The 12,259-nt window shown below is 36.3% G+C and overlaps 1 protein-coding gene and 1 long non-coding RNA gene across 3 annotated transcripts in view; both read right to left on the reverse strand.

Moving 5' to 3' along the window:
- The window catches only part of CDKAL1 (CDKAL1 threonylcarbamoyladenosine tRNA methylthiotransferase), a 378,140-nt gene that overhangs the window by 74,659 nt on the left and 291,222 nt on the right, over positions 1 to 12,259 (reverse strand). The gene's annotated exons all lie outside the window — the stretch shown is intronic.
- Positions 5,273 to 7,280, reverse strand: LOC139601760 (uncharacterized). The gene is made up of 2 exons (XR_011683013.1): positions 6,956 to 7,280; positions 5,273 to 6,230 (listed from the first exon to the last, which is right to left on the reverse strand). It is a non-coding gene; the product is annotated as an uncharacterized lncRNA (long non-coding RNA).

Genomic DNA, 12,259 nt, shown 5'->3' on the forward strand with positions numbered 1-12,259 from the left:
CATAGCTGTGAATGAAAAATTGGGGGCTGCAATACTTACACAGCATTTGACTGGAGAGGAAGAGAGGCACACCTCAGAAAGCCACTCCAGTGGGACCAGCAAATGTTGGATTTAGGGACAGAGCGACTGCGCTCACTTGATTTCTTATTAAGAGTATAAAGCACTGCTGTCCATCCACCATTTCATGGAGTGTTAGATCCATAGGTGCAAGGGAATTCAGGGCAGGTTCTCATCCTGAGGTCTTTGAAACTTTAAATGGTAAAGATTGAGCACATTCTGAAAGCTAACAACTAGCTCATTGCTTCAATGTCATAGATTATATAAGACAGGCCAAATCTTCCCATTAAGTTAAATTGTAAACTATAACAGAATGAAAGCAGTCTAATGAGAAGGTTCACAGATAATGCTTTACTTGTAAATTAGAATACCGAATAAAATCTGGAACACTGAACAACTGCATGTTGGCTGCTTAGTTCTATATTGGGAGATCTTATTTTGCTAATCCACTGATACAATACCCTAAATCCACTATTGTCAAACTCTCTCAGAAGTTTTCAAATATGGCCAATTACCAACTTTTATATATTGTATCTATAATTCAGATTATTATTTTTTTCCTTAGGATGTGAATTTAAATATAACCATTTTAAGATGTTCTATACATACAGAATTTAAAACCTGATAGTCTGTTCCAGACCGTGGTGCTAAAAACATCAGAAGTGCAGGTTCAATCCCCGTACAGGCCCTTCACTTAAGAGTTGGACTCTGTGGTCCTTGTGGGTCCCTATCAGAATATTCTGTGATTCTTAGAGCTCATGCTATGTTTATAGAGAAATAAGGAACTTCAGTGTATCAAAAAAGCAGCAGAAAAAAATTTTAAGATTTACCTAAAACACCTGAGATGCAATTCAAACACTTTGGACAAGTCCATTGTTCTGAACCAAATATAATAGCAAAAAAACTCCCCATAAGGCAGTGACTCAGTGACTGTAAACAGATTATAGAAAGTAAAATGAAATAAAGTTAAAACTAAGAGTAAAATCAAAATATGGGCATTCATAAACAGAAATTTATTTAGAGACCTATGCAACTCAATCTGCATGAGAGGCTTATTGCACTCTTTTGCATGACTGGAACTTATAGGAATTAAATACACAAGCACATACAATCATGCACTTTTCAACATACAGCATTAAAAAAATCCTGTCGAAATTTTCATCATTCAGAATATGATTAATGCAGCCTATCAGAAGCCAGATGGTGCAAAACCAGAGCCATCAATCAAAATGAAAAGACCACTGTGTGCTATCCTGAGTGATGTGCTCTCAAATGGAATTTCTGGTCACAGATCCTAATGCATGATGTGCAGTGCCATAAACATCATGGCACTGCCCCTAAGGAACAGCCACAAACACAGCAGGCTTTGTTAGGCAAAAAAAAAAAAAAAAAGTAGAATTACTACTTGCTGCTGTAGACTCTGACTGGGAAAGGCTCTGCAAGCCAAATATATGTACTTTAAATAAAAAATTAAAAGCAATGCCTTTAATGAGTTTAATGTTTGCACTGATGACAGTACCTGTCAAACTGTGCACTTGCCATTTGATTTAATATGGGATCGTGCCATACATAAACAAAGCAGCTGCCACTGTCTGTCTGACACGTGAATTGGTATTTAATATCTCTTCCCACACAGGACTTACAAATGGTTCATGTTTTTAGCTTTCTATTACACATTTTCTGCAAATGTTATACAGAAAACAAGGTGGGGTTTGCAATGGAAAACAGTGGTGGCTCACATCTTGTAAGGTTTGTACCAAGCAGGCCTAGTACTTAAAAAATCAGCCTGTAAAAATAAAAGGCATGAAGAAGCATAATTTGCCGTACCATACACAAACTTCATAAATGATGCTATCAATATTAAAGGAGATGCACAAATGAGCAGCAGTAATAACATATAGGTGCTTTTACCTGGAACTAGCAAGGCAGTATGAAATAAAGGACTTGTTAGCATGAGTGCTTGTATTTGCAGCATGAAGTGTTTTATCACAACACTTCTCTCATGTGCGTCACATAAGAGAATATATCAACTTTTATAGAAATATATTTTGTGAAAAAATAAATATCACATTCTCTTTTAAAGACCTGCATAAACTACCTACATATCCATCTCTTTTTCTATAAGGCTTGGAGACTAGGTATGACTGTCAAGATTGCATGAGAAATGGGAGGAAGAAAAATTAAACATGACTAGAGCAGCATTTATATAAACTAAATGTCATCCTTCAAGATTAACTTCTTACTTGCTTTCAGTAGTATTACAAAATTTGCTTACTTGCTTTCAGTAGTACTATGCATATCAAGAAGAAACTGTAATGCCTTTGTTCCTCTAAGGAGATTACCCCCCCCCCCCCCCCCATTTTTATTCTGATGATCACGAGATACCCAACCTTAAATTAATCATTAGCCCTTTATACAACCATCTTATACTTCACTTAATGCAAATCAAAGAGAGGCAGGTTCCAGAATTACAGGAATAATCTACAGTGTCTTGGAAAGATGGTTTTTGGATTCTGGAATCTCATCAAAATTTGAACTTACAGAAAATTCTAGAGAAGATGGTGCCATACAAGCATCTCATACTGGAGCCTTTCCCTCAGAAAATGCATGAGAGCATGTATAGTTTCTTTTATCCCTCTATGGATGGGTACAGTTTTTTGGATGAAAAGTCTCCTATGTTCTTAAAATATCAGAAGAAAAAATTATATAAAGGAAATTAAGATGTCATATTAAAAGAATGAAAAAGGCTTTGTTAAGGTACACTTATAATAAAATCCAGGTTTGTACCTCTCTTCCTACTGACCAGCACCACTCCTTCCTCCTGATGCACTAAAGCTCAAGTATGTTGTGTTTAAGATGCTTCTTTCACCCTGAACTGGAACCCAAACCTCCCTTGCATGTTCACACTGCAGGCTGAACTGAAAAGTCTACTCAGATTCTCCCTCCTTGCCCAAGGTTTGAAAGCCTTTCAAGCCTACTGTAATTCACACAAGAAGTAAATGTTAGTATCTGAGACATTTAACCTAATGTTGCCAATTTTGCTGTAAACATATATACAGTGTATACATGTGAGAAAACTGACATCATCCAGCACTCATCCCACAATTCTCGGGAAGGCTGAGCAATTTGTAAAAGCCACAGGATGCTTGTCTAATTATATCTAAATACAACCACTCTTTGTCCCCTAAGATCACAAGAGCTTCCCTCCAACACAGGCACACTGAGTGCAAAATCACTAAGAGCATGTCTGAGAGAGCCCTGAATTTCACACACAGCTAGGACAATCACCTAGATTATGCATGGAAAATCCATGTGGTTTTTCTGTTAGATTCTGAGACTCCTCCTCCAGCTGCCCTTCAAAGCTGAGCTCTTGAGCTCACACTGACAGTGGCCAAACTGCACTGCATGGAGAGACAGCAGGAGAATTAGTTTCCTGTGTAGAGCAATCTAATGCCCAAATTATATCTACTGTTTTACACAGCCACTTTACTGAGACTTCTCTTTTCAACTGTATAACTAACCTCTCTTCACGCTTTTAAGTGGAATATAGTGCAGAGAGGAAATTATAACAAAATAAAAATTAATGGAGCATCTCAAGTTCCAAGAGTTTAAATTACAGCAGAAGATGGAATAAGTAGCCAGCACTGACTTATTCCAAATGGGGAAAAATGTGATCCTATCCTAGCATGATTTATGCAAAATATACCAGATTGTTTCTGGATGATACTTGGAATCAATCTCAAATCAAAGGTTTTGTTAATTATGGGGTTTTGTAGATGTGTGTATGTGCATATATGCAAGTCTGTGCAGAAAATTATACCTTATTTTCAGACAAAAAGCCAAAAAATCCACACCTCCTTCACAACTTTATGTCAAAGGGTCAATAAAACATGATTTTACACAGGAATAATTAAGAAGAAAAAGAAATGGAATATCCTCACTACATGAATAAAGTAAAAATCTACCCAAGATTTCAGGTACCAGAAGACTACTCAAAATATTCCAGTAATAGAAGTACTGATGCCTATTTGATTAACATCTAAAATTTTAAATACTATGTCAAATTAATTACAGTACACAGATTTCCAGTGAGAAGATGGGGATCTGAACATAAGCACAGTTATCAAATCTACCAGTGAAGTTCCCAAAACTTCGGTCTCTTGGTTAGTGCTTAAATAAATGCAGGCAAGTCCAAGAGCTTGGTCATATGAATACTTACATCAATAGCAAAGTTTGAATAATGGGGAGCTGTACTACCACCTCTGTGGATGGGTTTCCACAACACTGTGCTCATGCACTGCTATATTTGATGCACTGATGCCTTCCCCTCCCACAGCCACTTCAATGCCATGGCAAAGTACAGCTAAGTGGCTCCATAAAGAGGAAAATAATCAAGAAAAACAGAAGGGCAGGTGAACAAAAAAGAGCAAGAATGTAATGTTAGTACCTGAAGAAGATATTAAAGAAAGAATAATTAGAAAGAAAGAAAGCAAAAGAAAGAAGGTAGACTACATAAAGGAAAAACCCTTTTATTTTTTGAGGGGAGAAAGGGCAATAAAATAAAGAAAAAGGGAGGGGTTGGAAATGGGAAAAAGTGGGAGATAACTAGGAAATCCAAACCACTACAAACTGCAAAGCCAGAGAGGAAAAGGTCAAATGTGGTCTTAAGGAATAGAGAAGGAAAGATACCTGAACTTGAAATGCCCATGGCTAGTTATACACTCCATCACATTTTGATGTGATTTTGATGCTAACACAAGACTGAAGGGAGCTTTAAAAAACTGTAGCAGGGTCAAGCCTGTTTATTTTTTGTGATGCCAAGGTTTTCCAGCAACTAATTTGAAAAACCCTAAGACCTTTTTTTTTTGTATTTTTTGTCTCAGTATCAGATCAATCAATGATGGACAAGGCATATAAATGATACAAGACATGAAGCAAAAGGTAATGTCTTTCTCCAGAAAATAACAAGAGGATTAATGGGCATCAAAGAATTTGTTTTCCTTAAGCTGATATGGCATGTATTTAATGTCACTGTAAAACTTGTCTCATTTTATGTTTCAATATCTTTTGGAGTAGAATATCTTTATTTCAGGCAATCTACTGTACCAGGTACCATTTACAAGCTGTACCAAGGAGAAAAACTGTGAAGTAAATAACCACTATTTTAAAACTGTTTAACTGGATAAGTGGTTTTACATGGGGTGAAGGATATATGTGGATTTCATGAGTTCATTTATTAAAACTGTTGTCAAGATCACTAATGAAGATATTTCAGTAATACATCTGTGAAACCTTGTTCAACACCTAAGTACAAACATCAACATATAGCACAGGTACACCTTTGTGTATAGATACAAACAGGATTTAACAGACTACTGTTAAACAATTTTTTGAAAGGCCATTTAAAAAAGATAGAAAAAACACCTCTCTATCCTAAAACAGGAAAAGCCTCTGTTCTGGAATAGAGGTAACAATCCCAAACAATTCAGTTAGCATCAGACAAGGTTAGATGCTTTAAATGTCCAACTACAGCAGAAGTTACTAGCATTAAATATGGATTTAACCAAAATATTAATCATATCTACTAATAATGTATATACTTGTCTGCATATAGTCTAGGTTTTGTGTAAAACAAAACCAACCAAGAAAGCATTGGTTTTAGAGCAACAAATTCAGGAATTGGGTTCTTTGTTTCATGATTTTCTGGATGTAATGTGCACTTCAAATAAGACTGCAATTCTTTAATCACAACACTTCAGCTACAGAATTAAGACAGAGCAAATATGTATTTTTCTACAGCATATACAATGGAGAAGAAAGCCTTTTTGTTGCAGTGCTTGCCTTGTTTCTTTGCCTATTCTCTACAAACCCTGAAACAGTTCCTGGTGTATGAACAGCCCTTTCTAAACTATCTCTGTATTAGCTCACTCTGTGTTACAGATGGCACAAACTTAAATGTAGCTTAGAGTTAAGTCAAGAATAAGCAGGAGCTTTTGATACAATTAGATTTTCTTCACTATCATCAAGTAATGCTCAAGTGTGCCATTAGCACGAGGCCACTGCATGGCTCTTCCAAATAGAAATTGCTTTTCTCTTTCAGTAGTCTTCTTTGAAGCCTCACATCATATCAAGAGCACAAAACAGCTTTATGTAACCTCCTCCAAACAGCAGCTCTGAACAAGAGAGAAGAGAACAGAGAAGAATGGATGTAGGTTACAATAAGAGTATTTCCATAAAAAGCGGTCATATCTGACATCTGAGATTTTAAATTAAACCCAAAATCTATTTCAAGGCAGGAGATAGCAAAAGGCTCTGGCCCTTTTGAGCAATAACCTAAAAAACCTTTTCATCTTACAAAACAACAATTCAGAGCACCTCCTTTAGAAAATTCAGATCATGGCTTATATCACAGGCATTGCAACCTCACAGTTGCCTTACAATTTAGTACAATGCTGTTCCTGGAATAAATGAAAAGCAGGTTAAAAGGATTTTTGTTATTTTCCAGGATCATATATCCAAGTAATTACCAAAAAAATCTGAAGGCTGACAGAGTACCACAAAACTGCTTTCTTTTTTTCTGGCTCAAAAGTAAAACCTACACATTCACAGTATTCCCACCACACATCTTACAAAACACAGTTAATAACTGAGAAGCATTACTGTCCTTATGAAAAACAATAAGAATTGCTTGTGGTTTCAGCAGTTCTGTAATTTCCCATTTCCAGCCTCCAAAAATCATCCAAATTTGGTTTACGTAAACATGCTAAATGCCATGCTTCACATGTAAAACAAACCACTTCCTAATGCCAGTAGCTTTTGAAGATGACAGCAGCAAACATATAAGATGTCCAAGTCTGAGAGATCTGGAACTATGAACACAGAAAGATGTTAATCTCACCTGCCACGTTTAGTGTTGCAACTACATTTTAGTCCTACTCAGCTACTCCCACAGCAATACTTCCAACTCTACAGGTGTCCAAGATGTCGATTTAAATGTCCTCTTATGAAACACGTTGTCCCACAGTGCAGACGCATCTTCAAAAAAATAGTTTTAGAGTCTAATTAACAAGAGTAGTGTGGTGATGCCTGCCATTAGAAAGTTAGCCAACATCAGTCATTTTAGTTAGAGTGGCTTCATTCAATAGACATCAGAATTTCTTTTGTTCAAATTGGCTTATTTGTGAAGGAGTCCTGGTACATGGGAGAAAAATGAAAGAAAGCAGCTTATCAGTAGGAAAACTAGTCCCAACTTAAGTGATTGACTTCCCATCTCCCCCTGTTTCTGCTGTTGAGATAAAGAGTCCTCATCTTGGTGAAGACAGTTTTGCTGGTTCTCAGTGCCACCACCACACCCTCCATTCTCCTGCCACAGTCTATTTTTCCCAGAGGCCACCAGAACAGCACAGAGGTGGAAGGAATGCAGGACTTAACAGGTTTTTTTTATCAGGAGCCAGCTGACTCCAAACCCTCACCCTTCACCTGGCACTTTACACTTGCTTTCCAATATTTTATGTTTCACACAGGTGCCCATGATGATTCCTAAACAATGCCACAGCCCTGGGCATGGCCATGTTTAATATGCTGTGTTATTGTCAATGAAAACCACTTGGAGCATACAGATATGCCTCCTAAGGCAGCGCCAGAAGACATCCCACCTGTTTCATAGTGGCCCCTGCCTGCTTCACTGTGAAAATAGTTTCACACCCTCATTACTTACAGCCTATTTCAATGTTAATTTTTGAAAAATTTCTGACATAAAATGTCAACTGTCCAGGAGAGCTAAGGAATGCAGCAGCAGAAGCCTCAGTTTAAGGAAACTGACACTCGATTATTTATTTTCCATTAAGCATAAGGTCTGTGTACTATTGAAATAATTGCTTGAAAACATCATAGGTCTTTTAAGTAGCAGCAGCCATTAGTACCTTAAGCATAGCCTTGTTATAATCTTGTCATTAATGTTCCTTGAGTGAATTATGCACATATCTACCCTTATCAAAGACAACAGGACATAACTCCCTGCTTCCCAAAATTGCTTATGAGGCTAAGAGCTGACAAAAAAAATCCTCAAAAAACCAAGAAAATATTTTCTGTCACTTAATTGTGTATCACAACACATTGGTCCATATAACTTGCCAAACACACAGGCATTGTCTACGGGATTTTGCTCTTTTGCATGTTTTAACATTTCCAGAATACATTATTAAAGACCATTAGAAGCATGAGGCTTAAAGATTTTACAACTATTTTAGCAGAATTTCATCAATTACAGCACATTTTGAAATAGCAACTATTTTTTTTAATCCTGAGCACACCTTCATTTTGGGAGAAAATCTCTCAAAAAACTCTTCAAATCATATGAGTGTTGACTATACTTCTTACTGGGCTGGACACAGTATATGCTAAAATAAATCTGTAAAGCTATAAGACATGACCTTATTTTTTCATATATTTATTCATATATGTTGTACAGCAAGAGATTCAGGCTGCAAAAGGCAGAAGCAAAGAAGAAACTGAGTTTTCAGCACAACTCCCAGGGGATTTCTCAGTGTAACAGCCCCGTGCTGCCAGAGGCGTGTACAGACATGCCCTAAGGTATCCCCGGGTACCCTCCCAAGAAAGCAAGGCAGCAAAATGTGTAGTAGTTCTGATATACTGTGATTACAATATGTAAAAATGTTCTTCTGCGGAGCAAAAATTGAGGATTATAGTTTTAAACAATCACTCCAGGGCTAGACTGAATGCTTAAACTCATCTGACAAAAAGAAATGGAACTAGGGCTCTGCACTTCTGAATTTGGCTATTAGGTGCATACTGGATCCTGAAACTCCTATTAAGCTTAAAACCTGTTGTCTTCACCAGGTAAACTATTATAACAGCTACTTTACCAGCTTTAAAAACAACTGGCTCACAAATTTTAAAGAGCAAGGGTAATTTCAGAGAGAGCTCAAATTCCATTATTTCTGAGCTAAATATCTACTTCAGACAGAATAAAATTCTTACTGTGTGAAAAGTGAAACCTCACAGCGTACACACAAAAAACATTCAACAGAAATTACTTGTGTGCAAACATAATCTTTCATTAAGTGAATTAAGTGAGCTTGCAGGAAACTGGCAGAATACAGCTTCTCAACTATCTGCTTTTACATTTTAAAACATTAAAGTTGTTGTTGGTAAGCTTTATGAGGATGCCAATTTTATAATCTTTTTCTGATGGTCCTAGAAAAAGATTAACTGTATTTAAAACTGGAAGTGCTGTTCTATGGCTAACTAGAGAAAAGATACACAGCAATCAGAACTCAACTCTCAAGAAAGCCAGACCATACATATTTTTACTCTACATAAACATGGAAAAGCAAGTACTTCAGAACAAGGAATGGCTTAATCTAAAAACACAGTGCTATGTATTTTTACACATGCCAGCTGAAATAAGTTTGAATAAATGGCAATCACGCACCTGGAATGAGATATTGCTCAGCATTTCCTAAGTTAGTTCAGAAAATAACTAACTAATTATTTAGTTCTGAAAAGAAAGAATTTTAGAAGATACTTATTTTAAGAACAACAAAAGAAAAAACTGAGAAAAGGCAGTTCTTTTTATGTGCCTGACATGAAGAATTCAATATATTTGCTAGGCATTAAAGACTGATGCGAAAATGGCTAAAATGAGCTTTGTCTGTGGCACAGTATCTGAAAGACCTGCAGGTTCTGTAGTCAAAGGCTCTGTAAAGCATTTCAGTAACTCTAGGTAAAAGAGAGAAGGATCAAATCTGCCTGGATAGGAGAAGTATATAATGGGCAATTTTTGAGATTTGCTGTTGAATGGTTTTATCTGAATAATGAGAAGGGCAACTAGATGGTAATTTACACTTGTTTAGGAATTAAAGAATACAGGAGCTCAGCTAATTCTCTCCTGATACCAGCAGAGTATCTCTCCTTCTTTTCCATTCCTTCTGCAGGAAGAATTTGAAAGCTCTGCCTCCTCTGCTGCTGAATTAAGGCCTCATTGGATAAAAGATAAAACTCAACACCTGGAAGTGGAAGGGAAAGTAAATCCTTGTTTCCACATCTATAAAAGTCCTTGGTTTTCATCTGGGAATGAAGACCCACAAGCATTTAAATGTCTTTCAGGATGCTGTAAGTTACACTAGATTGGAAAATATATATTGAGGTAACATTTTCAGGGGGACAGTTACTGTTTCTAAGAGCTATTGGCCTCCTGACCATGCATAAATAGTAACAAGGTTAGTAAGGGTAGTATAGCTACTTCATCAAAATATCACTTTCTGATTTAGTGAGTGAAATGCAAGTATGGAAGAATGAACACTTTCTGATGTTCTGATTAATTTTTCTCCTTACTGTGAGATATCTCATCCTAAAAAGATGAAGTACTGTCAAATCTTTGTAGCAAGTCTTGTTTAAGCCACTGTAGTTAATGAGATTTTCACATCTGTTTTAACTACTACTACTAAGCACAAACATACCCTTAAGTTTTTCTTCTTATCTATTTTAGAAAGGTTCTCAGAGAAAAATTGTTTAATCAAGAAAGAAATAATCCTGGAAGCCACTAATTCCAATCACTCATGCCATGATCCTGCATCACCAACTCTTTCACAAAGTGATTATCAAATCTTCTTTTACACTTCCTGAAAATGATCTACAAAATAGCAAACAACATGTGCCCCTGCCCTGCCCTCAAATCCTTTGGCCATGTAAATCAAACAAAATAGAACTAGAGCAAAGCTAATACACACCTCCAGTAGAAATAACTGTATTCCCAACTAATGTTAGATTTAATACAAAAATTAAAAGCCCTCCCCTAGACTGCAATACTCATGAAATTGGAAGCTGAGGTGGAAATTAAAAGCACAGAGCAAGAAATCTGCAGTGAACTTGTTGCAGCCTACAAATAGGAAGTAGTTAGGAGAAGGAAAACCTTCACTGTCAAATGGAAAATATGGAAAGGCCATAACTTTAATACAAACTTTCACTTGTCCTTTCCCCTGCACTTGTACTCTCAGATATATACAGAATATGCTTGGAAGCAACAAAAGAGTGGAGGTACAAAAATCACCCATCAAACAATTGTACTACTTTTAATAATATATTAAAGGTCCTAAAACAAAGATCAAAAGCGAATATATTTAAGCATTTATATTCCATTCCACATTGTGTGATGACTAATTTGTAAAGAGTGCAGAAGTCCTCACAACTGCAGCCAAAATCATTTGAGAATACTTTGATATAATGCCACAAAGGATATGAGCAGGAAGACAGCAGGAGTTACAAATGGCCAAGTTCCATTAAAAGTGCTAATAAAAGAATAATGGAATTTCCTTGTACTATGAATAAAAAGTGTTTTGTACAGGAGAATTAAGGCATGGAGAGGAATATCAAAGTTTCTTGTTCACCAGTTGCATCTCCTTATTAGATCTTAATTGACTTACTATTACATTTACCTTAAAATGTTTCAATTCAAAGGAGCAACAATCCCATTCAAAATCTTATCACACTAGTTTCCTTTATTCTTCATGTTTCTCCATTAAGGCCATTTTCACAGGCCTTAATATCAGCTTCACCAATCTTTGTAAATAATGTGAGACTATTTATAAAAGAAGTACTAAGCAGAGATGAATTTTAACTTGAAATTATTAAAGCTATGGAATATAACTGCTGTTTTACAATGTATTTTTAAACTAAAGTTTCAAGTGGCCGGTAACTACAGAACTCTCCCAGCAACAACCTGCCTGATAAATTTAATCCATTCATTTACACACTGTGTTTCTCATTGACATATGTGTAGTTACACATATGTTGCATATGTGTATGTGTTCCTACAAAGAGATGGATGCACATACATACTTCTGCCACCTTCTCCCAAATATAAAACCTAGCTGTTTTTTCCAATATGTTTGGTAAATGGCCAGGAAAAGAAGAGATAGAGTTCAGAACTTTCCTTTGCAATGTCTAAACAACAACAACAACAACAACAGAAATGTTTCAAATCTTTCTTTGTTTTAATGGATACTTGCAAAATCACTCACACTTCTCAAAACAGAAGCAGCAAAGACAGACATCTCATACTGCTGACAAATTTTTAAAGGGTTTTGTGCACTTGTTATAAGAATATGCCCACAGAGGCATCAGAGATAGGAGGAACACCATGAAAATATTTTAAAACTTACTCAAAATTCCTTCAGTCTGC

This window comes from Agelaius tricolor, unplaced genomic scaffold (genome assembly GCF_023055355.1).
Source record: "Agelaius tricolor isolate 1412-34295 unplaced genomic scaffold, bAgeTri1.0.p SCAF_2, whole genome shotgun sequence".
Classification (NCBI taxonomy): Eukaryota; Metazoa; Chordata; class Aves; order Passeriformes; family Icteridae; genus Agelaius; species Agelaius tricolor.